The following is a 26,509-nucleotide window of genomic DNA, read 5'->3' on the forward strand; positions in this document are numbered from 1 at the left end:
TTTCAAGTGTGAAGGTTAACTCCCTTATTGACTATGTTTTCCCAGTTTGGAACCTGGACAATTGTTTTCTTTAAAATAGGACACAATGTGACTTCCTGTTACTAATTCTAATCCTGTGAAACACATACCATGATGGGTAATTATGCCAGTTAGGTCAAGACAAGATCGAGCTTGCATATTTCTTTAGACATCAAGTCAGCATGAAGCAACCTTCTTTAGTGGCATTTCCAAATCAAAGCCAGCAGCAAAAATACATATCGTGCCATAATGTTGATGCCTTGAGATTCTCTAATATGCAAACCTATTTGATATGACAACACTTGACCACATCCACATTGGTTACTATGAAAACCTCAGGATGTCCCGATGAGCCCTTAGGGCATCAAGGGTGAGGGTATCTCACTGCCCTCTGTCTCTAATTGGACAGCCTCTTGTGGAGACATTTTACCACATTACCACATTACTTTCATTTGGTGCCAAGAATGTGCTGGAAAAGCCAACAGAAAATGAAAACTAGCCAATTTGCAAAATTTTCTCATGCCTCTTCTATTTCCCAATGTATACTTTCATTGATCTCTTAGAGTCCTTGGGGCTGGAATGGAGAACAATAACCCTAGGCAATGGTATGCCCTTGGCAGTGTTTTTTCTTTAGCCTTCCCTGGTCCCCATGGGTCAGATTCCCATGACTGAGCAGCATATCCACAGAAGAACCTCATCTATTGGCAATATAACCCCTTTCTCTACTTATTGAGAGGAAGCCATGGAAAGGTGTAGTAGGGAGAATATCAGACTTGGAGTTCTACTACTTACAAGCTTAGGGGGAAAAGTAAATTATTTTATATCCCAGGCCTTCATTTCTCATCTATAAATGGGAATCAATGTCTAGCTTATGGGATTGATGTAGGGATCCCCTGAGAAAACAGATGTGAGAATAATTTATAAACGTTAAATCTGTATACATTGGGGGCTTTTTATTTTTGCCATTTTCATCAAGAGAAATGAACTACCACACATTCCATTATCTTTCAACCTAATACAATTTCTAACATTTTCTTAACCACATTGTGGGTACCAAGTTAGAAATGACTACAAACATGCACTGCAGAGAAAGAGAAAGAGGACAGAGAAGAAGAGGAAATGAGAAAGAGAGAGATTTATTCTAAGGAATTTGCTTAGTGAATATGGAGACAAGCTGATAGGCTGGGAATTCAGGGAAGGGGTGACATTGGTGTTAGAGTGGCAAATCCAAAGTCCAAAGAACAGCAAGCTGGAAACTCAGGCAATCCTATGAATTCATTCTACTTTGAAGAACCTAAGTCTTTATTCTTAAGGTCATTAACTGATTGGAGAAGGCCCATTCACATTATGGAGGATAATTTGTATAATTGGAAGTCTAGTGATGTAAATGCTAATCACATCCAAAAAATACCTTCACAGGCATTCCCATCCAGATTAGTTGACCAAAAAAATGGGTGACCATGGTCTAGCCAAGGAGACACAGAAAATAAACCATCACAATATCAAGTGCTGTAGAGGATTTCCAAGACTGGTAGTGGTTTAGAAACAAGAAGACTTAGGGAGCACAACATGATCTCTAGTTTCCAACATCTACAGGGCGGCTGTTCTCTGGGATTGGATTTTAGAGGTCACTGAGTGCCCAGTGATGACAGGAGGCCAATCTGGCTGAAAATAAGGAACAATGTTCTATCAGCTACATGTGTTGGATGCTAGATGTTCTGTCTCAATGAAAGGTGGAAGGCTTCAAAATAAAGCTGACCTGTTGCAACCCATGAATGTTACACTGCAATGGGATGTTGCATCAGATGCGATAGCACCAGATAGCATCCACAGTTCTCCTAAAATGTGGAACTGCATGATGGCAAACAGATATTCCGCATCATCAAATTTTCAAATTGCAGTTCATATCTGCATTAGGTACTTCGTTTTATGAAACCTCAGTCTGCCTTCTTTCAAGAAGCATTTCATTGATTTAAGGTTTTGCTTTGCCCTGTTGGCATTTGTTAAATTTATCGGGGTAACATTTTTTCAAAGGTGCTGATTCCTATCTGACATAAGACTTATTTTAGGCTGATTGTTTTCTCAATATTATGCTAGAATAAGGCTGAAGAAAATAAAAGATGGCATTATACTCCTGAATTAACATTCTCTTTCTTTGGTATACTGATCATTTACAATACAGTGGGGGGCAAAAGTAAGTTTACAGTTGTTCACATAGAAAATAATACAATAATTAGTAAGTAATTATATAAGAATAAACTGTCTTGCATAATCACAAATATAAACCAACTTTTGATCCACCCTGTATAAGCTTAAAATTGGAATTGGGATTGTAATTGCTGTAATCACATATCAAATCCACCAACTTAATTTATGATAAATTTATAAATATAATTATCTGCCCAAATATTTCAGCTTTCCTTAAGTTTGATGATACAGTTTCTATTTTGTCTTCAATGCATTCTCTTCTCTTAGGCAAATTACCTCCTCTGTCTCAGTTTCCCTACCTGTAAAATCACTGTGTCAGAATTCTTGATCACTCAGATCTAGCTCTTACCTTTGGTGACACCAATTCTAAGTTACCTTGGAAATTCTTTTACAATTCTACTAAAGCTTAATATATGACATTGTTTAACATTCCTATGCTATCAAGGGTTTATCAATATTTCTGCTTATAAACAACCTTTTGGAATACTACAGCTTCTTCAACAAGTGTTGGCTCAGTGCTCAATCCTGGCAACATAAAGAAATCCTGCTGTTTTTACTGTTAAAAAACATGTTCAATAGAACCTGCTATATGTTCCCCTCAATTAAAAGATACTTATAGGTGCAATTGTGTTCCTGGGTACTGATCCAATTAGAAAAAGAATTCCTAAATGCTCCCATGAGGTGACTTTCAATGCATCCACTCTCTTATCCCATATGTTTTGTCTTCTGCTGTGTATGTCCCTTTGTGAGGTTCATGTATTCTTATTATTTTCTAGGTTTTAAATTCTTTATTTCCAGGGTAGAATTACAAAGGATGGAGCAATTGAAAACATCTGCTCTGCTTTCGGACCCTGGGCAGACGCCTTCATCACGTGTCTTTCTGCTGCTGGATAATTAGGTACAACTAGAGGCAGAATTGTTTTTACCTTTGACTGGGATTCTCTTCTTGGAAATGCACCAGATGGAGCTCGCTTTTCTCATCCACTGAACGGATGTGCCTGCCACTCACTCTGATTAGGTATGTCTATCCCAAATGATTCAGGAGTGGCAGAAATCTTGATGAGTTGAACACTAAAGCCTCTGTTTGTTTTTCTAAAGCCTGGGCTGTCTTTGAGGCAATGGAGTGTGGATTTCATATATGCTGCCTAGGGAGGGGCCAGAAGAGAAAGGAGGAAAGAGCTGTTCCCATCATGAGTTCTCAAAGTGAAAGAAGGCTGTAGATGCTGGTCAGTCAAGGTTGCTGCATTAGAGTTAGGCTTGACAATTGTACCAACACAGTTACTGAGAGTTGAGTCTATTGTCACAGATTGTCAGAGCTGGAAAGTCTGGAGATGCCTGGTCCAGAAATATTTGTAAATGGGTCAACATGGACCAGATGAATAGGTTAGTATAATATTACTGACAACATCTATCATTTTTGGATAATTTACTATGTTAGGTACCATGTAAAACGCTTCACAAAGACTCAGTTCTCATGAAAACTTTCAAAGTTTAGTACTATTTTTATTTTCAGATGAGTACACAGGCTGTAAAGACTCAGGCCCCAGCCAGGTTGGAGCACTGTCCCATAGACCAATAGGTCATGGGTTCAATTCCTGGTCAGGGCACACACCTATGTGGCAGATTTGCTCCCCAGTTAAGGCATGTTTGAGAGGTAATCAATAAATATTTCTCTCTCATATCCATGTATCTCTATCTCTCTCTCTCTCTCTCTCTCTCTCTCTCTCTCTCTCTCTCTCTCTCTCAATAAAAAAAACATATCCTTGGATGATAATTTTTTTAAAGAGTTAAGTCTCAGGGTCCCAACTCAAATTGATACCAAATCTGTGCCCTTAAAGACTCTCTAAAAGCAGATTGGAAATAAACGTGCCTGGGTTGAAGAGCAGTTCCCTAATTGGCCTGAATTTGGGGTGAAATATCTAATTTCCTGCAGGAACAATTTTCTTACCTGTAAAGTGTAGATAGTAGTAACTGCTTCATAGGGTTGTTGTTGGAATTAAATCAGTAACATATTGACATGCTGGTTTTACAATATGAAGAGTCCAAGTGTTCAGAAAATGGGTGGCAGTTTCCTTTTCCCAAGATATTCAAGTTGGACAGCTACTATGTTGATATTTAAAAGGGCATTGCTACTTTTCAAGTATGTGGGATGTGGTGGTGAATAAGATGACCTTTCTAATGCCTTCCAAGCTGGAGCTTTCATGATTCTGTGAGTCATTTGCTTAAGATGAAACGAGAATGCTATGCTTGCCTCTGAGCTCAGAAATCTTACTCCAATCTCAGAGTTGTCAGAGAAAGAGAAGGCATAAAGGGTTGCCCAAATTTTTCTAATAGAAATATAAAATCTCAAGTCTAAAAGCTTTCCATTTTTAACCATGTTTCAGTTCCTTAAATATACTCTTATAAAAACAAAGAAACAAACAAAAACAAACTCTTACCCTGGAAAATTAACTCCCTACTTGAAATTTCCTTAGAAAAGAAGCACAGATATAAAGAGGGAGCTGGAATGTAGATTAAATGTTGTTGATTCTCATCTGGGCCCTGACACTCTCTACCTGTGAGAATCCACTGTAGACCCTTACTGGGGGATGGATATATATATATATATATCCTATATAATAAAACCCTAATATAGATCTTAAAAATACATATAAAATACATATCTCATATATATACTATATATTATATTGATAAAAAATATATAAATATATTTTATACATAATATATATCTCATATAATAAAACCCTAATATGCAAATCAACCCAATAGCAGAATAACCAGTGAATGATCAGTTGCTATGATGTGCAGTAACCACAGGGGGCAGACACTGGTGGTCATTGTGCTTCCATGCTGCTCAGCCAGAAGCCAGGCTAGCTGCTCCTTAGCACTCCTGCCACTGCTACTGCCCTGGAGTGAGGGTTCCCAGACTGAGAGAGGGCACAGGCTGGGATAAGGAGCGCCCACACCCAAGTGCAAGAGTTTCTTGCACTGGGTCTCGTGTGTGTGTGTGTGTGTGTGTGTGTGTCACACACACACACACACACACACACACACACACACACACACACATAATTCATTCATTTCAGAGAGGCGGGGAGAGGGAGAGATAGAACATCAATGATGGAAGAATCACTGATCAACCGCCTCCTGCACACTTCTTACTGGGGATTGAGCCCACAACCCAGGAATGTGCCCTGACCTGGAATCAAACTATGACCTCCTTGTTCATAGGTGGATGCTCAACCATGCCAGCCAGGCAGTTTTCTCATCTTTTAAATAAGCAAGTTAACCTAGAACTAAGTGAACTCCTAGAGCCTATAAGGTAGAGGGTTAGTTAAAATGTCTGGGTGGTGGAATAACTGAAAATATTTTCAGCAAAATTCAAACTAGTAATACTTTTGAAAATCATTTGCTTTGGTGCCTTTTAAATATTTTTTTTGTGGGTCTTTTCCTCTAGACCCATGGTCGGCAAACTGCAGCTCATGAGTCACATGAGGCTCTTTGGTCCCTTGAATGTGGCTTTTCCACAAAATACCACGGCCTGGGAGAGTCTATTTTGAAGAAGTGGTGTTAGAAGAAGTTTAAGTTTAAAAATTTTGGCTCTCAAAAGAAATTTCAATCGTTGTACTGTTGATACTTGGTTCTGTTGACTAATTAGTTTGCTGACCACTGCCCTAGATAGTTATATAGCAACTTTGGAAGTACTTGTATAATGGGGTTTGAGAGCAAAGAAAAAATAAATGCGTTAACAAGACATGGAAGAATGAAGCATTCAAAGATGCAAATTCTAGGAGACAGAGATGATACTGAGAACAAAATCTTGCTAGGAACTCACAGAAACCTTGGAATCAGCTTTGGATTTGAGTGTAAGTCCTGGGGCTAAAATAAATATGATCACAATTTCAAGATTCAGAGAAGCCCTGCTGAAATTTCAGCTATAGTTCTACACAAGGTGGTGGGTAGAATGATTCATAACTCGAATTCATTTCTTCTTGTTCTACATAGATGGTAGCTGCCATGTAACCATATGTACAGGTCTTGGATTTTCATTGGATTAAGCCCCTCCCAATGTGCCCAGCACTGTGTCATTTAATCCTTCAGAGCATCTAGCAGTGAAAGTGATCTAAGATGACAGCAGAGCTTATTGTTCTGTTCCCCAAAATCTTTCCCACGTCCATCCTAACCACTATAAAAGAGTGTCTGGAGTGTTGCATTCCACTGTGGTTGAAAGTTGCATCCGGGGTCTGTAGTATATTCCCCTTCCTCATGTTTCCATTACTCAGGGAACATTTTCAAAAGATGAGATCTGCTCAATTTTCAAATAGTTTCCAGAGGGATGTGGCAGAATGCCACTCATTTTGTTCACTTAAAATTAGACCAGAGTGAGGAATCCCAGTGTCCCACTGGGAGCAGCTCTATACCGGTGGGAGTGGAGGAGGACAGACATGCCCATTTGCTACTGGAACACAACAAGGGCTCTCCATCCTTGCCTTGTCTCCCCAATGCCGGTGATTATCATTTCAACCACAGATCCTCTCTATGAGAACACAATATTCCTTCTGACCTCCCCCTTTCCTCTCCCACCTCACATTTCCATTTTGCATTCATTGGTATTAATTCTAGCAGAATTGGAGAGTACTTATTGGGAAAAATATATGGCACTGCAAATTCATGCTTGATTCCCTAGCCTCTAAGAAGTCAACTATAGATTATATTCGTTAAAGATTTAAAGTGTATCCATGTTGCATATAGGATGTAACCCTGGTATATCAGTCAGCTCAGGATGCCATTATAAAATACCATAGACTGGGTGGCTAAAGTTATATACATTTATTTTTTTTCCATGTTTCTATATGCTAAAAGTCAAAGATCAGGCTGCTAGCATGGTCAGGTGTCAGAATGTGGTGAGAGACATGTTCCTGGCTCACAAACAACTGCCTTGTCACTGACTCTTCACTGGGTAGAATGGGAGAAGAGAGGTGGCGGGGTGGGGAGGGGGGAGGGAGGGGGATCCTTTCCTATTCTAATAAGGCCACAGTCCTATCAGATTAGAGGTAATCATCTTCATTACTTCCCAAAAGACCTTGTCTCCAGATATAAGTACATTGAGGATTCAGGCTTTAACATACATTTTGGCTGGGTGGAGGGGAATATAATTCAGTCCTTAGCACAAGAATTTCCAAAATTTTCATTATTTAATATTTAAATTCCTCAATCTTTAAAGAGTGGTCCCAAAAGAGAAATCAAATTGGGCTCATAGTTCCCAGGGATTTGCAGATCTATATTCTAGGAGACAATTTGGAATAATTCATCTGAAAAGGGTGCACTCAGTGATCTGATTTGTTCTTTTCATGTGCCCATTTTTGGGTTGGAAAAAATTCAATCTTTGGAAAGAGCAGATTAAATTCTAATCTTAGGAATATTACTGATCTGCTTCATGACCTCAGCTTTTTCCATCTGTCACATGAGGCTTTCTTTCTGGAGTCTTCCCACTCTGATATCCTAGAGATCTGAGACAAATAGATTGGTATTTGTGTTCCTTCTGGCACAGAAACTTGCTCTCAAAATCCAAAGGATGCTCCAATTTAATCAGGTCTTTGTTTTCATTGTTATCATGGCCAGGATAATAGAACAGAGATGACTTAGGCACAATCCTGGAATCAGACTTTCTGGGGAGAAGTAGAAGATAGATACTGAGCCACAATCTAGAAGTAAAATTGGGAGCAGTTAGGTGAAGATTCACAGATCCTTGTTCCTCCATGTGTACCAGGTAGCTCTGCTAGGCACCAGAGGGGTGGATATGACACAGTGCTCTGCTGTCCAGGAGCCTTACTGTTGGGTGGGGATAACAAGATAAATATGAAAGTTACTGAACCTCAGTATATCTAGTTGTGAAATGGAAACAAGGAAATGGTTTCCTACTTCTTCACAGGATAATGGGAATGCCCAATAAAATAATGCATCAAAAATATCATTCATATGCAAGCTAAGTTAAAATTTTATAGGAGGTTGACTCTTCTAATTTATCTGGATTTCTGATCATTGAAAAAAGTATAAAAACCTTACTATATATGCCCTCAGAAAGTGTTTAAGGTGAAATTTTAGTAACTTTATTTTTTAGCGATTGTCTCTCATTCTTATAAACTAGTATTTATGTCGCTTTACTAATTGTCTACTCTTATTCTCTAGTTCTCTATTCCATGCAACTCACTAGTTGCACACATTAAAAATCAGGGCTTAATGGAAGGGGAGTGAACTGACGATTCTTGGGGAAAAGGGGAGAGGGGGATGTGGGAAGAGACTGAACATAAACTGTGCACCTATGGATGAGGACAATGGGGAGTGGGGAAAGGGCAGAGGGTGGGGTGGGAACCTGGTGGAGGAGAGCAATGGTGGGTGGGGGGAAGGAACATTTGTAATAATATGAACAATAAAAATTTATTTTAAAAAAATCAGGGCTTAGTATATATACTTGCACATTTATTTAAAAAGGAGCGCAGGAAAGTAAATTATAAACTAATGAGACTGACTGCCTAAAGGGTAGGTAGTAAAAAATGAGATCATGGAAATGGGCTGGAAGGAATGAAGGACAAATGACATGTCCTTGAGCATATCTCTTTGTAAAATTATGACTTTTAGTATATCACATACCAAATACATACAAACAAACATACTAGGGCTTGTGAGGGAGGTAACTCTAAAGTGGAATAGAAAAAGTAACAAATGAACCAATTGAATTAAAGGTAAATGAGCCCTAGCCACTTTGGCTCAGTGGATAGGGTCCTGAGTTTGATTCTGATCAAGGGCACATGCCCGAGTTGTGGGCTCCATCCCCAGTAGGGGGCATGCAGAAGGAAGCCAATCAATGATTCTCTATCATCACTGACGTTTCTATCTCTCTCTCTTTCCTTCTCTGAAATCAATAAAAATATATATTTTTAAAAAGTATCAGACATAACATATAAGGGGATGAGGAAGGTAATAACTAACTAAATAATTTTGAAAGAGAGTATTTTGACTATAAATTATAAAGGTAATGACAAAAAGAATTACTATACACAATACTATAGAATGTACCAAAAATGGCACAGACATGTGAAAAGAACATAGGGACCAACTGGGAGGCGCTTCCAATAGCTAATTTCATGACAAAATAAAACCAGTATTAACTTTACATTGGTAAACCAGGCAGAAACAACTTGAACCAATAATCAAATGCAACATGGCCAGCCATGAAACATGAAGATACCATTACCACTAACATGTTGTAATGAGATGGACACAGAATCACTTTTATAATATTCTTGCTAAAAATACAGGTCTAAATTAACTTATGAGGAAAGAACTAATAATAGACATTTTACCATGTGATTGACCCATATTCTTCCAAAGTGCCACAGTCGTAAATAACAAAACAAACAAAAAGACAGAAAACTTATCCCAAATTAGGAAAGACTAAAAGGCACAACTAAAAGAAACACATGATCAATTCAGGTTGAATCCTGGGCCTGAGAAAGGACATCTGTGAAACCATTGGAAAACTTCATATAAAATCGGTAGGCTCACAGAATATACTGAATAGAATGGTAGCCATGTTATTTTGATAATTTTGGTCATTTTGCCAAGGTTATGGAAGATGTTAATATCTGCAAGTCTGCTGAAAGCTATACAGGAATATTTTGTGCTACTTTTTCAACTTTTTTGTAACTCTAATTTTTTTTTCAAATTTAAAAAAGAAATAGGATGCTTCATTCATGCTTCCAAGTCCCTGAAGTTATTAATAGAAAAAAGTAGTCATGCGATGTGTTGTCAGATCCTGAGAGAGTATTTTGTGGTCCCTACAATTCAATGGGATTATCTGCCTGACCTCCTCAATAGTCTAGAAATAGTAAATTCAAGCTCAGAATCTTGGGATAAAAACAACAAAACAGCAACATACACTGTGCCAGGCCTTGTGCTGGCCACGCTGTGTGCATCTCTGTGTTACTCATAATTTTGCATCATGTTCTTTTCATGCCCTCTACCTTGTACCATAATTTTAATTCTGTTTTATAGAAAAAAGTCCAACCAGTCCATTCCTCCTCTGCACTCAGAGTGCAAACAGATTAATTGAACACTGCTGTTTTCCTTCTCCTTGCGACGGTAAAAGTCATTTTCCATTTCTTCAGGCAGGCGAGAGTCATCACCCTCCAGGTAATGAGGAACATTTCTCTGAACTTTATTTTTTTCCATGCTATAAAATTAATTAGAGTTTTGTTTTATTTCAGGATCGAGGCAGGGATAATAGAGGAAGAGAAATGCATTTGGGCAAAAGAGTAAATAATATATAGGGTGGGGCAGAAGTAGGTTACATTTGTATGAAAAATAATACAATAATTAATAAATGATAATATAAGAATAAACTCTGTTTTGCATACTCACAACTGTAAACCCACTTTTGCCCCACCCTCTACAAACCTATATGATGTTTTGAAAGGTTTCCAGAAACCAGGAAAATACTTGATGATGCTCTGTAGTATCTAGTCCTTTCCCATGAAATGATCATTTGCCAAAATGAACTCTAAGTGACCCCCTCTCTTACGCCCCCCCCCCCCGCCACACAACCTGTTAATTGAGAATCTCACAGATAAGAGATTTATCAAGTTGCCATTTTTCCATTCAGAGAGTCCTGAAAGGCAGACCCATTTACCCCTTCCCTCATTCCTAAGCCCACGCCCTTTGCCTTAATTTCCCCACATTTTCTCACATACAATTTTATGTACCTGGCCTCCCTGCCCAGGTCTTGCTGACCTACTGCCTCCTACATAGCATTTTCTACTGGAATCTAACTGTGCCCTACTCAGCAAAACAAGTCTGCTTGGTCCTCAATAGCCCACATGGCTTACCCTGTCCTACAAGGTCTTCTGAGGTCTGGTTTCTGACCTTACTGTCACTAGACACTACAGCTACACTAGGTATCTTTTCATTAAATTAATATTTGTTCCCTGAACATGCCTAACATTTCTCACTGCCCTGCCTTTCTCCACATAAATTCTTCCACCTGGAATGAATGTCCTTAGCCTTCATCAAAGCCTGCTGAAACTCTATCTCCCATACCCTTATAAGTGCATCCTCTTCTTTGAAAACTTTCCCAAATCTTCCAGCTGAGAATTCATAATTCTTCTTTTGTCTTACATTATACTTTTTAAAAATATATTTTATTGATTTTTTACAGAGAGGAAGAGAGAGGGACAGAGAGTCAGAAACATTGATGAGAGAGAAACATCGATCAGCTGCCTCCTGCACACCTCCTACTGGGGATGTGCCCGCAACCAAGGTACATGTCCTTGACCGGAATCGAATCCAGGACCTTTCAGTCCACAGGCAGATGCTCTATCCACTGAGCCAAACCAGTTTGGGCATTACATTATACTTTTTAAGTTATTATCTTAGTAACCTGCTTCAGCTACTGCCTGAGTAGAAACCTTTCAAAGGTAGGGAATCTATTCTTCTTACAAGTATAGAGGTCTAGTTCAGAAAGATGGTAAGTGAAACATTTTAGTAAATGTTGGGATACATATATGATAAATAATTCAGTCATCTGGAAAGACTACTTCTGTGGAACACAGCATGTCACCATGAGTCTGAAAAAATAGTCCTGCTATATGTACATTTTCATTGTGCTATTTACAGTGTTTTTTGTGTGTGTGTGTGTGTTTTTTTTTGTTTTTTTTCTGCATTGTTACTTCTCAAAACCCACTTTACAGAATGAGTTTGGTTCTCTCATTTTCTTGATGAGAAAACTGAGTTGGAAGAAATCAAGTCATGGCAGAGCAGGATGAGAACTTATCTCTGTGCAATACTGGGTGGAATTTGGAAGAGAAACCCATGGGAAAGAGACAGTGAGTATAGCAGGCTTAGAAATCTGTAGACTTCAGAGAGTGTACTCCCTGATTCCAGCTCTACTATCTAGGAGATCAGTGGTCTTATGTATACCACTTGGTTTTGTAGGCTTTTGTTTCCTATTTATAGATCTACAGATGGGATTTCTAGAAACATATACACTTCAAAATTTGACTCCTTGAGAAATTACATATTTTTGGTGCACTGTGTCGATAGTGGAGGTCCCATTCTATGAGGCTAAGAGGCTCCAAAGTGTCTGAACTGTCAGAGATTTGGTATATGTTGCTTTTTCTCATCAGGAAGCCACTCTGTCATGCTGGTGGTCAACCCATCTTTCTTCATACAAGTTGTGAGGAAAGAGTGTTGCTGTTGTATCAGGAGACAGTATACTGCACTGGTTACAAACACGATGTCTGGGGCCAGATTGCCTCCGTTTGTACCTCAGCTCTAACCCCAAACTAGCTGTGTGGCTTTAGGAAAGTTGCTTTCCTTCCCCATGCCTCATCTCCCCACCTGAAGACTGAAATAATAGTATGTATCTCATAAGAAGGCTTAAGCATCCATGAGGCAAATCTCTGAGATCAATCTCTCTTATAAATAGTAGCTACTTTTACCAGATGCAGTGTTGATGTTCCATGCATTTTGGTGGAAAATAATTAGAGAGGGAGAGAAGAACCAAGGGAAGCAAGAGAAGAAAGAAAAAGGAGGATAGGAAGAGTCCAGTCTGGAAGCACAGCTGGAAATGCAGGCAGGTGACTGACAAACACTGAAAACCTCAGAGTTGGAACTAGGGCTATTCTTTGTGGGAAAACTAAGAGTATCATTTAAAGTCAAACATCCTGAAACATAGGACTGCTTAAGTTGACCTCATTATAGACACAGACACATGCTAACCTATTGAGTCAGTCAGTCTAGAACAGTGGTTGTTGGCAAACTGCAGCTTGCAAGCCACATGCAGCTCTTTGGCCCCTTGAGTGTGTCTCTTCCACAAAATATCACGGAAGGGCGAGTCTATTTTGAAAAAGTGGCATTAGAAGAAGTTTAAAAAATTTGGCTCTCAAAAGAAATTTCAGTCGTTGTACTGTTGATATTTGGCTCTGTTGACTAATGAGCTTGCCGACCAATGGCCTAGAACTATAAGAAGTGATCCTGGATATGATCTAGTATGAACAACTCCTTTTCTTTATCCCAGCATATGACCTCATACATTAACTATTTTATGTTGTTTTTAGCAAACAAAGAGATCCACTAAATCCATTGTACAATTGATCTGTTTTGACCTTTAGGAAGCTCAGAGCTTAATTCAATATGTAACTGAAATAGCTGCTACCTATCAGGTTGCAATTATATCTGTATCTCCCTACTTTTCAAGGCATACAGAAAAGCTACAATGGCTTACAGGCTCTCCGAGGCTCTGTGAGGGATGTATATTAGGTCTCAAAGAGCTCTGGCCAGCAACAAGACATGCAATTTTTACTCATTGACTCATTCATAACTCATGAGGTTACTATCTATCATGTGTTAGAATGTTTACCAGGAGCACCGAGGAAGAAAAATACATAAAAATTAAAAAGGCTTTCAGCATTCCTTCTTTTAATAATTTATTTAATAGTATGTATCTACTGAAAATAGATTGTGTACATATATAAGCTGTGTCAAAAATTGGTTATAATGAGTGCTCAGATACATCATGTTTACTGCAGATACCCTTAAATGTTTGTGGTAAGTATAGATTTACAAGATTCTGGTTGTGAAAAGGTACAAATCTAATTGTATAAGATCTAAGTGGATATAAATTGTAACTAAAGAGATCTGAAGCCCTTAAAAATTAGAGAGCATGCTCATTGAGCTATATCTAGTTAGTCTCCTGATCAGATCTTTTCTATTAAACCGCATTAGATTCATGACAATTACCCAAGGACATCCCACCATTGCAAAGATTAATTTTAACTTAGTCAGTCCATACCAAGTGCCAGGTCCTGAGCTAGACCACGGAACATATAGGTTATTTTTTAGTTTCCTCACTGTGAAACTCTGGTTGAGAGCCCTCTGCCAGTCACTCGGTAAATTTATTATCCAAATGCTCAGCATAGGGAACCAGTGTCCCAACTGTCTGACTGAGTAATCACCATGACCAGGCTCTGTGCAGAGCCAGTAGGAAATAACTGTGATTCAGCTTTGCTTTCTTTGTTGAGCTCCAAGCCCTCACAATAGGAGGATTATACAGGGAAGTAAGAAACAAATTGACAACACTTAACATAAATATTGATACGTTCTTTTCTGAATGGATCAACCTACGTGAGGAGAGAGCAATGGCAATGTTTCACAGAATCCAGTGAAAGAAGATTTAAGGTGTGGATCTGACATTCTTTGACACATTTAGCTCCTCACCATTGGCCAAAGTTGTTTTTCAATATCATTTTCTTGTGCCTATAACATAGAGAGGCTTGTCTCTGGCACAGACAATGGAAAAAGTAGAAGAGAACCAGAGATACTTCCAAACCCAACTCAGGGGGTACCACTGCAGTATAAATGACGCCCTCTACTAGTGTAGTTATGTAGTGTACAGCCTTTATATCTTATAACTGTGTAAGATGAGACAGAAATATTTTCCACTTCCACATTCTTATATTGTATATTAATAAGGCTGTGTGCAAAGAAAATATTGATGAGAGAAAGTAGCAAGTTGAACAGTTGAGGCTTAGAGACACAGCTGCTGCACTCAGATTTGCTAGGCTCCAATTTGAATTTAGTCTACAGAGTGATAAGGAATCCATGGGGCAGGCTGATAGAAAAGCAAACTTGATTAGAAGATGGGGTTGAGATTATAAACTTGGGTTTAAGATTTGTTAACAGAAATGTGATAGCTGGAAAGCATGAGCTGGAGTAATGTCCCTAAGGGAAGTAGAGGATAGCCTTAGAATAGAAGCAAAGGGGGATAGGCTTAGGTCTTGGAAAAAAAACCCATAAGGAGAAGGATTGGGAGTAAAGGGACTGAAAAAAGGACCTGGAAGCTTGTTTTCATCCCCTGGAAAACATTGTTCATTGTCACTGGGTGAATCGCAGTGGCACATCTCAGACCACAAGGACTCTGTGGATTTGAGAATCTTTGTTTGGCAATGTCTGCTTTGCCTTATAAGGGCACAAATTGTCATTTTTCACAGATTTCAACCCCTTTTCTTCAAGATATGCATCAAGTGTATTCATCAATTCCATCAAGGATGCTCCCGTGTGGTGAGGGAATCATAAATCTCAATATCTAAAGACTTTTAAGACATTGGTTATTTGGATAGTAAAGGAGTTTAAATTACCAACTGTTTCATATACAGGCGAAGCTTAGACTCAAAAAAAAATTCTATGAAATACAATAGATGGGCAGAAATGAACAGAAATCCCTTTTTGGGGGTTCGGATAAAATGGGGAACAAGGCTAACAATCCTTACCTTGTTAATTTACCTTCTAATGAGAGAAACACACACAAAACATAACAACAAAGACTATAAACAAGTAATAGGAATGTGATAAATTCTGTGAACAAGGAACTCAAATAGAGAATAATAGGAGCCCACTGTTTAGAGAAGGTTGGAGGGGCAGGCCATTCTGAGGAAACACCCTTTTATCTGAAGCCTGAAAGATAAAGAAAAGTGCAGCCTTATGCAGAGGCGAAGAGAGAACATTTCCCACATGGAGTATGGCATACACAAAGGCTCTGAGGGAGGAAAATCTGGATAAATTTATGGATTTTCTGAATGAGAGAAAGAGTGAAGAGCATTGGAGTGGGAGGAGTCAGGGGCCAGATGACTGCCTTGAATAGAGAAAATGGATTAGAGATTAACAATAACTGACCTGCAAATTATCATGGGGCCACTACCACAGCCATCAGGAGCTGGTAGACTCAGACACTGACCATTAACATGAGAGAGAAAGAAAAGGAGGGAGATGGGAAATGAAAGAGAGGGGGTAGGGGGTTCGGTGATAGTTGTAAAGATAGAATTTATGGGACTTGACTACGGATTGGTATGCAGAGCAAATAGAGGGCAGAATCAGGGATATCTCCTTAGATTTTTGTTGTTGTTGTTGTTGAAATGGTAGCCATCTGCTGAGATGCAGAGAACACAAGGGAAGCATCATGTTTTGGGAGGAAAATCCACAATTCTATTTTATATGGGCTAAGTCTCAGATATCTGTGAATGATACAATCAAAAATAAAAATAGCAAAATTAGGGGTGAAAAAGCCCTTCTCTTATGGTTAAGAAAGTTGACAGGACTCCTAACAAAGTTAACAACAATGTGACCTGGTTAAGCCTGTGCATGGTGCCACTTTGGCTCCTAGATAAGGGTATTGATTCTCAGCCTGGTATTTAAGGCTCTCTGTGGTGTATCACCTACCATTGCCTCTACTTACCTTATGCTCCAACACTATACAGTCCCTTTGTTTTCATAAAGCGTTCAGTTCTGAAAATATGCAACACTTTCCCCTCTCATGTACATGTCTCCTAAATAAAATGATATTATGAGGAAGAAGACAGTGGAAAGAAAATCTTGCTTTGTTATGATCCATGAATCATAGGATTATAGCCCAAGGCTGTTGTATTAGGGATGTTTCTGAAAAGTGAAAAATAAATACTTGCTAAGCTCTGTCTTTGTTGTTATTTGTTTGCTTTTCTGCTGCCAGCTGACAGGTTTGCTGCTATAAGTAGCTGGGAAGGATGAAGAATTGGCTATTAGATAAGCTTATTGCTATATATAAACTGAGTGTCACTCGGAAAATGACCTCCAAAACCCAGTGGCTTATTTCCCTACAATACTCAAGGCAGGTACTTAGTACTCTAAGGGGAATCAATGGCAAGGGAGGTCCAATCTTTCTTCTCAGAGAACTTGCAAAATTCAGAACTTGCACAATGCAGTACAATAGAATACAAGGCAGAAAACTATCAGACTCAAAAAGCCAGGACATAGAAATTGCTGTGGGATATGAGAGACTGAGAACCTCCAGGTGAGAATAATATGGATCTAAACTGAACTGAGCCTCAATGAATGGATATAATTTAGAAAATATGGAAATAGAGGGCACTTCAGGAAAGTAGAGTGAAACAGAGGCGATAAGATCAAGGTGTGCCTGCCAATCTACAAGTAGTTCACTATCCATGGAAAGTCAAATCCGAAGTAGGAGGTATGGCTAAAAAGACAGTTGGGTCTAGAAGATGAAGAAACTTGCTGGTTGCTACTAGACTATCCAATCTACCAACCTCCATATTTCTGAGCTATCAGTGTACAATATCATGTCAGTGTGTGTTATTCTCTTATTCAAAACTTGAAGCCCCAGCTTCATCTGGAAGGTTGTTCGCCTATCCAGTCTAATTAGCATATTACACTTTTATTATTATAGACTAGAAGCCTGTTTTGTTCAGGGGGGTGGGTGGGGGGGTGGTCCCTCAGCCAGCCTGCACCCTCTCTAATCTGGGACCCTTTAGGGAATGTCCAACTGCCAGGGATCGAGCCTAAACCAGCAGTCGGACATCCCTCTCACAATCCTGGACCACTGGATCCTAATTGCTCACCTGCCTGCCTGCCTGGTTACCCCTAAATGCCCCCCCACCTGCTGGCCTGATTGCCCCTCACTGCTTCTGTGTGCCAGTCTGATCACCCCCAATTACCACCTCTGCCAGCCAGGTCACCCCCAACTATCCCCTGCCTGCCAGCCTGGTCACTCCTAACTGCCCACCCCCGCCAGCCTGGTCAACCCTTACTGCCTGCCCCCCTCTGGTGTCCTGATTGCCTCTAACTTCCCCCCACTGCTGGTCTGGTTGCCCCCAACTGCCCCCCCCCCCCAACCTAGTTGCCATTCACTGCACCCCCCCAGCCTAATAACGACAACTTACTCCCCTGCCAGCCTTGTCGCCCCACGCAGCCTGCTGTTCAGTTGTTTGGTCATCCCTCACTAACCCCCTTGCTGGCCTGGTCACATCACACAGCCATTTGGTCGTCCCTCACTAATGCCCCTGCTGGACTGGTCATAGGCAGCCATTTTGTGAGGGTGTGAGGGTTAATTTGCATGTTACCTCTTTATTATATAGGATGGTTTGTTCAGAGAAGTTAGATGGTGGGTTTAAAAAAAAAAACAAAAGATACCCTGCTACTGCTTTTATGCAAAAACAAAATAAAACAAACAAAAAAAAAACCTCTTTACCTTCAATATGTACTATGGGATAATGCTCTCCTTTTCCCCATTGGATGTGGACAAAGGAACCCAAAGCTTTGGGAACTTCTGGAAGTCATCTTGAGAGAAAAAAGAAGATAGATGATAGGTACGTAGATAGATAGATGGGTGGGTGGGTAGGTAGATAGATAGATAGATAGATAGATAGATAGATAATAGATAGATAGATAGAACTGGCACTGAGAAAGCAAGGTTGAAAAATGAGGAGGGAGAATGACTGTGTTCTAACATTCTCTTTTGAGTTAATGGATCAAACCTCACATGAAATCAGTGCTATTTCTGGACTTTTATATTATACTAGAAGCCTGGTGCATGGAATTCGTGCATGGGGATGGGGGTGTCCCTCACCCTAGCCTGCACCCTCTCCAATCTGGGACCCTTTGAGGGAGGTCCAACTGCCCTCTCACAATCCAGGACTGCTGGCACCAAACTGCTTGCCTGCCTGCCTGCCTTCCTGATTGCCCCTAACCGATTCTGCCTGCCAGCCTGATGACCCCCTAACCACTCCTCTGCCAGCCATCGTTGACAGCCCCTAACTGTCCTTACCTGAAGGCCTGGTCAACCCTAACTGCCCTCCCCTGCAGGCTTGATCACCCCCAACTGCCCTCCTTTACTGGCCTGGTTCCTCCCAACTGCCCTCCCCTGCTGGCCATCTTGTGGAGGCCATCTTGTTTCCACATGGGGTCAGTCATCTTGTGTGTTGGAAGGATGGTCAATTTACATAATACTCTTTTATTATAATAGATAGGATAGATACCTGGTGCACAGGTAGGGGCTGGCTGGTTTTTCCTGAAGGGTGTCCCAGATCAGGGTGGGGGTTCCCTTGGGGCATGGACAGCCTGAGCAAGGGGCCAATGGTGGTTTGCAGGTTGGCCATGCCCCTTGGCGACCCAAGCAGAGGACCTGGTATCTGGGATTTATTTATCTTCTATAATGGAAACTTTGTAGACTTAAGTGGAGGCCAAGGCAGGTCAGGGCTGAGGAAGCTTGGCTTCCTCCTTTGCCGGGGACAACTCAAGCCTCCTGCTCTCTTCAGCTCCATGAGTGCCGCCATTTTTGTTGGGATTTATTTATCTTCTATAATTGAAACTTTTTAGCCTTAAGTGGAGGCCTGGGCCGGGCAGGGTGTGCAGAAAGCTTGGCTTCTTCCATTACTAGGGAAGCCCAGGCCTCCTGTTTGCTCTGTGGCCACATTCATCTTGGTTGGGTTAATTTATATACTTGTTCCTGATTGGCTGGTGGACGTGGCTTGTGGGTATAGTGGAGTGATGGTTAATTTGCATGTTACTCTTTTATTAGATAGGATGAGCCAATAAACCCCCTTATGGTTTAAAGCAGTTTGACTTGAGTTTGCTATTACTACTTGCCATTCATATAATCTTGATACAGAACCCTTGGAAGGAATATTAAGACTTGGGTTGGCAAACAGGATCTATTTATGGTCTTTTTTTTTCCTAATTGATTTTTATAGACAGAGAAATAGACAGAGGGAGAGAAATACTGATGTGAGTGTGAAACATAGATTCAGTCTGAAACCTGGGTATGTGCCCTGAGTGGGAATTGAACCGGCAAACTTTCAGTGCACGAAACGATGTCCTATCAACTGATCCACACTGGTTAGGGCAGGATCCACAGATGTTTATGATCCCAAGACTATCATAATCTGGACAGTAACTTTCATGGTACTGGACAATGTAGAACACCATTAAATCAAGGTAGTCTAAAACAGAGGCTGTGAAAGTCAACCAGTCTTTTAAGTTGAGATTAGTCTTATTTTGCACTCATTCCCTGCCTAGTCACTTAATTTCTACCTCTGTCTCCCCAAAGAGGAGAGGAAATAATTCTACTGAAGTCTTTCCTTGGGAAGAGCCACCTCCCTTGGGCTTTGAGACTGACACCATTTTTCTCTCTTCTACTGATACCATAAATGTATCTGTTTCTCTTTGGATAATGTAAACCAGATAAGCCACAAACTTATAATAACTTTAGTCAGTTTCAATTCTAAGGCAAGTTGAATCATTAGGGGCAATGCTTCCAATTCAAGATATTATGATTTTACCTATGGTGAGTCTGTTTGTGGCATTGCTTTCCTGTACTTTCCTTCCAGTGTTTAGATTATGGCATGCAATCCAAGGGTATATTAGAACTGATCCCCTTGAACCTTGTCAGAAAGGCCTCATAAATCACATTCAAGAGAATATATTATATTTAACTTCCATATATATATATATATATATATATATATATATATATATGAAACTTAAGAACTTAGACAAGTGGAATGAATTCTAAACTGTCAGTTCAGAGCAGTAACTCTACTTTTCAATTTAGGGACTGCAATTTGGAGTGAGAAAGCTTTAATGGAAATAGTATGTTCTTAGAGAACCCATACAATAACTTCTGAAATATTGTATATGGAATGATACTTAGTTTGGGAATTTAAAAAAGCTTGGGTTATGGTTCCAGGTATTTGTGGAATCTCAATAGAACCCAGCTGCTAAACTTTAGTCTTTTCATCTATGAAATGGGTTTAATATGCCTATTTTATGTTATGAGTATAGAAGGGAAAAGATCCTTAAATAAATCTAGACTAATAATCAACATTAATAAAAGAGAAATACGCAAATTGACCATCACTTCACAATGCCCACCAGCCAATCAGGAGTGAGTATGCAAATTAACCCCAAAAAATATGGTGGTGGCCCTGCCCTCCCAGCTGCTCCAGGACTCTTGGCAGCATGTATGCCAGCAAGGAGCAGCCAGGCAGGGCGGGATGCCTACTATGAGGAGGAGGGCAGGGGCGGAGGGAGCTACAGGAGCAGTGCTTCTGCTGGAGTGAAATCAGAAGGCAGCAGTTGGAGCAAAGGCCTGGGTCCCAGGTGCTGGAGGAAAACTGGTGCTGGAAGCAAGGGAAAGGAAGGCCTATTGGGCCTATTGTATGAATCTTTGAGCAATGGGCCTCTAGTATAATAATAAAATTCACAATTGACTGTGTTCCTAATATATGCCAGGTGCTACAGTTTATATACTAATAGTTATAATATTTATGTACCAGCCACTAAGTGTTGATGTCTATTAACATACTTAATATTCACACATTTTAAATAATATAGATGTTAGTATTACTACCATTTTATAGATGAAAAAAACAAGGCTCAGAAATGTAAAGAATTTGCCCAAGGTCACACAGATAACATGGTAGAGCAAAGAATTAAAGGAGGATAGTCTACTCTTCAGATGTTTTATTATTTTTACTCTTCCTAATGACACTGAGAGCTAGGTATGATAAATAGCATTCTATATAATAAAAGCCTAATATTGCTAAGTGTCCAGTTGACCAGTCGGCTGTTCAATCAATCAAAGTGTAATGTGCTAATGATATGCTAAAATTGCACAACCACTCACTATGACGTGCACTGACTACCACGGGGTAGAGCTCTGGCAGGTAGGTTAGTTTGCTGCTGGGGTCCCTGATTGGGACTGAGTGAGATGGGCCAGAGGGAGCCCTCGCATGGTCCCTCCCCACCTGGCCAACTGCCCATATCCCTCCCCATCTCCAATTGTGCACTGGTGGGGTCCTTCGGCCTGACCTGTGCCCTTTCGCAATCCAGGACCCCTCAGGGGGAGTCAGAGAGCTGGTTTTGGCCCAATCCCGCAGGCCAAGCTGAGGGACCCTACTGGTGCATGAATTTGTGCACTAGCATCTAATTTTTCAGATAAAAACATTAAGACTTACAGAGTATATGTAACTTTCTCAAGGTCACTCGGATAACTAATAAAAGAGCCTAGATTTATAATCTGACACCATTTTTTAAAATCATTTAATTTCAAAGATTTCAGTTTCTTCCTTCAAATTAAATCCTCACCATTCTCCTTAGGTAGAGGTAAGTGGCACACAAGTCAGGATGAATAGTAGGAAATCAAAGATCCTACCTATAGCATAAGCCCATGTTACTTTTAAGGAAATTGTTGAAAGAACTTCAGGTACACACATGTGATTTTTACTCAATTGTATACCAATTAAAGAATATAATCTATTATTACATTCTGAAGTTTACTATGCTTTTTAATTCACTACATTCATGATCAAATTAATGTTTTTAAATCATTAACACATTATCATATTCCCCTAACACAGGAAATGCTTACTGATTACAAACTCAAATTCTAATCTGGATGAAGACTGCTGATTTCTATTATTGGTAAGCTGTGCATTCATATATATAAATACTCTGTTGTAGTTCATAATCAAATTTAGCAGAGTAGCCTAAAGTTCTTTGTTCTCTAAAATAGAAAGTGTAAAATAATAGTTAGGATTTCTAGTTTTTATCTCAATGGTTGTCACCTCAACCAACTTTTATAATACATACCCATAAAAGTTGTTCAAAAGGCAAGGTGTTAAAATCAGAAGACATCGTGATTTGTCTATACCTAGCTCAAAAAAAGTTCAGTATTATGAAACCAAAAGTACAAAATATAAATTGACCATATTAGAATGAGGACAAGAGAGAAAGTGATTGGCTACAGAATAATCAGAATTAGCAGGAATGTTATTAGGAAACTCCTGTGCATTGGATGCTCACGTGAATACTGTGTTTTGCAGCTAAGCAAACATCTTTCAGATCTCTATTGTCATTTAATGCACACAAAATGGTGAAGGTATTCCTCTTTATATATCCCCAAGGTGAGGATCAGAGACATGATAGAATCCCTCTGACTCCAGAATGCTAGTAGAGAAAGCGCTAAAATCCCTTGGGCTTTCATTCTGTCTGTTCTGGTTCTGGAATTCACTAGGGCCTCACTGAATGGTTTTGGGTTTTCTTCATTTTCATCTCTTTTTTTTCCTTTTACAGTTTTCTTGGCCACATTCATGGGAAATGACTCCAATTAAAACTTTGTGAGGCCAAGGCTGGTTAATGTATCACTGACCACAGATTATCCAGGATGTGGCCAAACCCTGGTTCCTCAGTTGTTTGCCACCTACCCCCATCCTGCCCGACGCCACTCAGGAACATCTCTTGCCAGGGCATAGAGCTAGTCTCCTTGAGTGGCCTTGGCCTCCATATCTGAACATTGGACATGTCCCTGGTTGGGGCCCCTTTTGCCCCTTTTTAAAAGTACAAAGTCCTTTCATTTTCTCCAAAGATTCTACTTTTCTTTCTACTTTTCTTAGATACGGGGCTTATCTGCAAGGTCCTCATCTTTTTCTACCTCATGTTGGTATCTTGGACCTAGAGCAAGGCAAACACTGACTCAGTCTTCTAGCATTTTCACTCTCTTGAGGTCTTGTGCCCTGAAATTTTGGATCTCTGAAACTCTGAGCTCTTTCTAACATCTGAGCCAGTTATACACTTAGTTTCACGTAGATTTTAAAAAAATGCTGTTCTCTTAATCTCTACCTTGTATTATGACAGGATTTGTATGAGATTGAGATTTCCTATCTGACTCTACTCTTCTGGTAGCTCAGTTATATCTATATTCCTGTCTATGCCATCTATTCCTGTTTATTTCCCATCTAGAGATAGAACCCAGGACTGTTTGATGCCAAAGCCAGCACTCTTTCCACCAGCTGATGGTGGTACTTAAGATGGGATTTGAAATATGGTGAGCCAAAGATTTCCTTTTGCTTTCCAATATCTATTCTGCTAAAATTTTCTTTAGTCAAGATAAAAATTATAGAGCAAGAGTTAGGATTTCTACTATTGGTTATAATGTCTGAACCACTTTTCATAGCCCCATTCACAGTAAATAACACTGAACCATAACTTCAACTGAGTTCACTATCACCTACCCATAATTACATTCTCCATCCTTTTTCCTCTTATGCAACTATGTTTCATCATGCAAGGACGTTCTAACTAAAGAGATGTAAACTAAAGGAGTATGTGGCGAGTACTTCCAGCTAGCCTTCTTGAAGGGGGTTATGGGCTCTTCCTCCCTACTTTTCTTTCTTCCTGATAATTGGGACAAGGTTTTAATGGGTGCCACTGTAGGAGCCAATATAGTCTGCAAGATGAAGTACACACTCATGGGATGGTGGAGTGAAGAATAGTAAATACTAATGTAAATAGTAAATAGAGCCACCATACCATATCCATGCCTCCTTTCCCAATAAGCTTTAAAATGAAAAACTCTTTTTTAAATTTGACTTTAAGGTATTATTTCCCTCCCTTATGTACAGCTGAAAACAATCCCAACTAATATTGACGGATAGACCTTTAAAATAAATAAATGGAATTATATATTGATAAAGTAAAGAAAATGAACAATAGAAGCAACCAAATGTTTTTATTATATGCTATGTATAGTTAAAACAGTTCAGAAATGTAGATCTGTGTGGTATTACCTATTTTATCTACATTCAAACAATTTACATTTTACACCCTCCTAGTCCCTCTAATCCTGAAAGGACAAAGTCTGAGATCAAATTCCCACTGTCCTAGGTGTTTGACAGTGGACAAACTCATTTCTCTCTCAAAGCCTTATTTCTACATCAGTAAAATGGATAAGTGATTAATAAATTATGGTATGCAGTGTTTATCATAATCCCTGAGCAGAAAAGGCACCCAAGTAATAGGAATACCCATCGGATCAAAATCTCTCTTCAATTCCCAGAACTTCATTTCTGACTCGCCTTATAGGAGCTAGCTGAATGTATCCTGCTGAGAAAATCTGTGCCCTGTCCTCTCACTCTGTTCCCCTCTCTCTTTGGACACATAGAGATCTGTTCCAGTGATTTCACTAAGATTCCATTAGCATTAAGTGGAATGCACATGACCCAGGAGAATTGAGACTGTCAGTGGAAAACTCTAAGTGGAAAGGTTCCTGTCCATGGAGTTGTTGCTTTAGAGAGTTTGTCAGTAAGAGCTTTTGTCTTCAGGGTTTGTAAATATTTATATTTTCAAACTACTATGAGAGGAACAACAGCCATTCCACATGAATGGATTACGTTAAATGTACCCAAAGTCTGTAATTCAAGCTGTCAAACGTGAGGAAATACCAGACTTAAGACTGCCATTCTGACCCGCGCAGAATAAATAAGGAGTTTGGGCAGAGGTCTTTAACACAATGGCTTGCAGACATATGGAAGACGTTTACTAGGGAAGATGACTGAAGAGAAAGTAAAACACACTAAATGCATTCAAGAAATACTGAGTCTTTCTTCCAGAGAGGAACAAGATTGTGGCTTGAGGGAGAAGATTCTTGGCCTAGAAGAAGGGAAATGGGATTAACATTAAACCAAGAATGAGGGGTGGCACGTGGAAGCTTTTCCTCTTCCTAAGACATTTGTCTGTTTTTAATTTATTGTTTTGGGGATCTGGCGATATGATACTAACATAGGAATCAAAATGTGTGTCTGGATAGGCTAGATGAAGGGCAAGGGATTTATTTACTGTGGAAGTTGTGTGTTAAGAGTTGTGGTGGAGTTTCTTAGTCCACAGAACACAGGTGGAAGCTGTGTTTATTGAAGAGGGGAAAAAAATGCATGTCAGGGAGAGACTGACCAGTGGGTCATATAAATCTGACTCGATCCTACATGCATGTACTCGACACCTCCTTTGTGCCAGACATGGGCAATGAAGCTTGAGAAGCAATCTGATTTAGTGGAAAGAGCTTTCATTTCTAGTCCTTGCTTGAGGCTCACAAGCTTTGCAAAGGGAGGCAAATTGCTTCCTCTTTCTGAGCATCAGCTCAAATGTCAGTTGTTTTTTTTTTTTAATGCCTAAATACTAAATTAGACGATTTGGCTGACGTATAAGAGTAAGTGGGCTTGCTAATACTCTCTGTTTCACCCTTCAGTCTAGACTTTGGGAGCACTCCATGGGTGGTGCTGTGTATTACTCTTCACTCACATTTTATGCCCTTCTCTGTTGGACCCCTGCCTGTGACAGGATACGGCACCCCACACTTTTTAACTCAGGTGTGGTCAAAATACTTGTGTGTCCAGTAAGATATAAGCAGAAGGGACATGTGTCCCAGGAGTAGCTTTGAGAACCAGTGAGAGGTTCACTGCATCTGTGTTTTCTTTCTCTCTGCCCTGATGATCATCTATGGTCCAAAGAGAAGCTAATCTATTAGTCTGGGACCTGAGAGGAAGAGGACATGAAGCTGTACTATTACTTACCTTCCAGGAACACACAGCATAAGTAAGAAATAAATATGGTTTTATGTCACTAAGAT

Source organism: Pipistrellus kuhlii, unplaced genomic scaffold (assembly GCF_014108245.1).
Source record: "Pipistrellus kuhlii isolate mPipKuh1 unplaced genomic scaffold, mPipKuh1.p scaffold_m20_p_12, whole genome shotgun sequence".
NCBI lineage: Eukaryota > Metazoa > Chordata > Mammalia > Chiroptera > Vespertilionidae > Pipistrellus > Pipistrellus kuhlii.